Here is a 4,652-nt window from a genome sequence, read left to right as displayed (position 1 = left end):
CAAGAGTGGGAGGAAAAGGGAGCAGAATTAATTTACAAGGAACAAGAACCCACTCTTACATCCTTGCCTGGGTCTATTCAGCCACTTATCTGAGTCCTTGTCCCTCTTCCTTGAGCTCCTTCCTGACTCCATTGCATACCTATATACATATATAGTTTTAAAAGTTCAAAATGCCTGGTTATAGAAAGTTCTGACATACAAAATCATACAGACATGCTCTCTTGAATGCCATTTCTCACCCCTTTCCCAAACTCTAATTGTGTCTTTCCTTCCGATAAGACTGGTTAAAGAAGGATTCAGTGGTCAAGGATGAACAATTTCATGCCCCCTCCACCACAATCTATAGGTCCAGGAACTCACCCTTAGGGGAACCCTCCTGGGTCAGCCCCCAGAGGTGGAGGTTGGAAAGCTCCCCTGCAGCTCCTTTCTGAAGGCTCCTGTGTATGACCTCCTCAGATAACATCATGGTCAACACTAGAGTCCTTTTGTTCCATCACTACAGTCATTTTGCAGTCTCATTGGTATTATAGTCTCATGTTCCTTCTTTCCTGGAAGGCAAACCCTTATAGGAGCATGAAGTTTTCTCCCAAATACATTTGTGACAGGTTTTAAATTCCAGGATGCATCTTCTACTTTCCAGATCACTGAGTCTTCTGGGAGAGCAGAAGGATAAAAACTCAAATATTGAAGCACCCACAATAACCCCATACCCCTGTGGGCTTGTGTGAATATTCTGTGCTATGCAGTGATGACACCCACACTCTCCCTTTCTCTCTCTTCCAGTCAGGGAGTCGGCTTCTAAGGGTCACCTTGTGTAGGAGACGTTTGATATGGTCTGGCCCTGTGTCCACACCCAAATCTCATCTTGAATTATAATCTGAATTGTAATCCCCATGTACTGGGGGAGGGACCACATGATTAGATCATGGAGGAGTTTCCCTCATGCTGTTCTCACGAAAGTGAGTGAATTCTGGTGAGATCTGATGGTTTTCTTTTCTCTCTCTCATTTATTTATTCATTTATTTATTAAGACAGTTTTGCTCTGTCGCCCAGGCTGGAGTGCACTGGTGTGATCTCGGGTCACTGCAACCTCTGCCTTCCAGGTTCAAGCGTTTCTCCTGTCTCAGCCTCTGGAGTAGATGGGATTACAGGTGCACGCCACCACACCTGGCTAATTTTTGTATTTTTAGTAGAGATGGGGTTTCACCATGTTGGCCAGGCGGATCTTAAACTCCTACCTCAGGTGATCCACCCACCTTGGCCTCCCAAAGTGTTGGGATTACAGGCGTGAGCCACCACGCCCGGCCGAGATCTGATGGCTTTCTAACGGGATTTTCACCATTCGCTCTACACTTCTCCTTCCTGCTGCTTTGTGAAGAAAGTTCAGCAGTTTGTTTGTTAGTTTTTTGAGATGGAGTCTTGCACTGTCACCCAGGCTGGAGTGCAGTGGCATGATCTCAGCTCACTGCAACCTCCGCCTCCCAGATTCAAGTGATTCTCCTTGCCTCAGCCTCCCAGGTAGCTGGGATGTACTGTCCACCAGCGTAATGTTTTTGTATTTTTAGTAGAGACGGGGTTTCACTAGGTTGGCCAGGCTGGTCTCGAACTCCTGACTTCGTGATCCACCCACCTCAGCCTCCCAAAGAAAGTGCCTTGCTTCCCCTTTGTCTTCTGTTATGATTGCAAGTTTCCTGAAGCCTCACCAGCCGTGTGGAACTGTGCATCAATTAAACCTCTTTCCTTTATAAATTGCCCAGTCATAGGTATTTCTTCATAGCAGTGTGAAAATGGACTAAGACAATGTTGACAAAGTCATTTACCATTTCAAATTCATTTTATTTGAATATCCTTTTTAAAAGAAGTTTACTACTGTGTTATAAAAACAATACCTTCATATGCTAGTTGGTTATTGCTCTGTAACAAATAACTCCAATATTTAGTAGTTGAAAACAGCACATTTTCATTGTCTCACAGTTTCCAAGGGTCAGGAATCTGAGTACAGCTTAACTGGATCTTCTGCTTTATGTTCTCTAACAAGGCTTCAATCAAAGTCTGCAGTGTCATCGGAAGGCTTGGCTGAGGAAGGCTTGATTGATGCCATTTCCAAGCTCAATAGGTGGTTTTGGCAGCCTTCATTTTCTTGCAGGTTGTTGGGATAAAGCCCCCTGTTCCTTGTTGGCTGTTGACCAGAGGCTGCCCTCAATTCCTTGCCAGGTGGGCTTCTCCCAGATGGCAGCTTGTTTATCAAAGCATGAAAGCCAAGAAGGTGATAAAGTCTGCTAGTAAGATATAAGTCACAATCTTTTGTAATCTAATTATGAAAGTGACATCCCATCATCTTGACCACAATCTATTGGTTAGAAACAAGTACAGCTCACCCTCAACAAGAGGAGAGACTATCCAGGTGTGAACTGCACAAGGTGAGTACAACAAGAGGCCATGTTAGAGGTTGTCTACCATACTAATCATTAGAGACATTTAGAAAATGAAGAAAAATAGAAGGAAAATGAAGAAAAGGTGAAAGTAGGCTTTCGACGTGATAGTTACTCGCATTTATCTTGCTTCTATTCTTTCCAGTCTTGGCTTCTATGACTAAGTTAAACAGACAGGCAAACAAGACTTAGTTATGCTCTATAAAGTAAATCTTATATTTTTAAAAAAAAAATTACCATAATATTGTAGTGATATTTCCATATAATTACAGTGCTTTCTCTTTAGAAACATAATTTTAATAGTTGCATTAAGGTATATCGGATGGTTTATTATTCTTTATTAAATACTCTTTTGTGGCTGGCATATTCTAATTATTTTTCTGTTACAAATGAAGACACTGAGCATCTTTGCAGACTTACCCTTTGTTCTGCAGTTTGGATTTCTCTTATAATGTATCTTCAGAAGTCGTACATGAAAGTTAGGATCCTGTTAAAGACATGTGATAAATATTCTGAGCAGTTTCCACCTTTCCTAGTGCTAAAATAGTACCATGTGGGTGACAGATGGCCCCTTAGATAGGTCATCAACATAAGGAAGGTTCTTAAAGAGGTTACAGATGATGTCTCAGAAGAAAGTCAGTGTAAACATGACTATGGAGGAAAGGGAAGCAGGAGGCAAGCAGCAAAAATGTGGGCAGGACATGAATTGGCACCAGGAAGTCTGGGTAGACAGAAAGAAACAACCACTTAACTAATGAAGATGTAGTGGGTAGGATGCCACAGCATAAGAGAATGGATGAGAGAATGAAGACAAAGGAATAGAATGAAAAGGATGAGTAGGTTTTCCAGGTAAATACTCAAAGATGGCTATGTCAGATATTCAGCTATTGGTGACAAATGTGGGCACTTGGTCATGGGACTGGTCAGAAGACTAGCTGCTAGTTGAGAACAAGACTAAGCAAGGTTAATTTGATGCTGATTACTTTAAACTGTTAAAATAGTGTTCTTTCAATTTCTCCCAATAAAAGAATTATTCACAACATCTATAATTTGCATGAGCCTATTGATGGAATTTAAATGGATAGTTGAAGAATGAGGGGTTAGGGATTGATGCTGATACCTTTAGCAAGGATCATTTTGTGTGATGGCAACCAGGAAACTGTGAGGAGAAAGAGAGAATGCCCAAAGGAGCATGCAAAATCTGGTGAATTAGAAGCAGAGAATTGAGAATTATCTAATTTTTTAAAGATCTAATTTCAATTAAATTCTTGTACAAGTTTCTAAGGTTTTTTCATTACCTGACTTTGGGAGGTGAGAAGGGAAGGAAAATGCTCACCTGTGTATGTGCATTTTGCACAAAATATTATGAAATTTGTCCCTTAGCGAAAGAAAGGGAAACGTTCTACTTATGTGTTTAGGGTTCAGATGGCAAGTGTGTTTTGGCTTAAAATATATGATGAATCAGAAAATATCTTATATATTGGTCAGCATGAGCTAGCTAAAAGAATAAATTTATTTATTTAGAAATATTTTTTAAATTTTATTTCTCCTAAATGAGCTAAAACCAGTGTGACAATAATAATTCTTTCTGAATGGATGTTTGGTAGAGGAAATAAAGCACTAAGAGAGGAACCACATATGTCATGTGACAAGACTGGGAGACAGGAACCACTGAGGAGGCAGCCCTGTTTGGGAGGAAAGGGCAACATAATCAAAGATCTAAGCCCAGCTCATAGACTGAGGCTAAGAATTTGGGATTCTAGCCATGGTGTCTGGATGCTGCTGCACAGTGGCTCAGGGCTACTCTTTCATCTCTTCCCAGGACAGGAAATAGAGGAAACCACATAACTGAGCTCAAGTCCAAGAGAGGTCAATCACATCACACACAGAGTTCTCCCATCTATCCCAAGGAGAGAATGCCAATTCATGAGGGTATCTTCTCTTGGACCTAGAATGAGATAATAAAGAGCGGGTAGTTGGTTCCGTTTCTTTTTTTATTCTCCAAACCCAAATAAAGAAACTTGCTTTTATTGTTTGTAGGGGCCTGTTATAAAGACTATTCAGTTTGGCAGAAGTCTGGTTACAGGAGTGTGTGGTGAAGATGCTTAGTGCAGTAGAAACCTGTGCATGGCTGGACCAGGAAGAATTAAATGGGGCTGCCATAAAACACTCTTCCTAGCCAGAGGTCAAGTATATAACAATTCACATGAGGAACTTGCA

The 4,652-nt window shown here is 41.1% G+C and overlaps 1 long non-coding RNA gene across 1 annotated transcript; it reads right to left on the bottom strand.

Annotated features, from left to right (window-relative positions):
* Positions 1–1,815: 1,815 nt before the first annotated feature.
* LOC141408942 (uncharacterized) lies at positions 1,816–4,380 on the bottom strand. The gene is made up of 2 exons (XR_012426689.1): positions 2,853–4,380; positions 1,816–2,592 (listed from the first exon to the last, which is right to left on the bottom strand). It is a non-coding gene; the product is annotated as an uncharacterized lncRNA (long non-coding RNA).
* Between the last annotated feature and the right edge of the window lie 272 nt (positions 4,381–4,652).

Source organism: Macaca fascicularis, chromosome 17 (genome assembly GCF_037993035.2).
Source record: "Macaca fascicularis isolate 582-1 chromosome 17, T2T-MFA8v1.1".
NCBI classification, from domain to species: Eukaryota; Metazoa; Chordata; class Mammalia; order Primates; family Cercopithecidae; genus Macaca; species Macaca fascicularis.
This window is presented reverse-complemented; position numbering and strand designations above follow the sequence as displayed.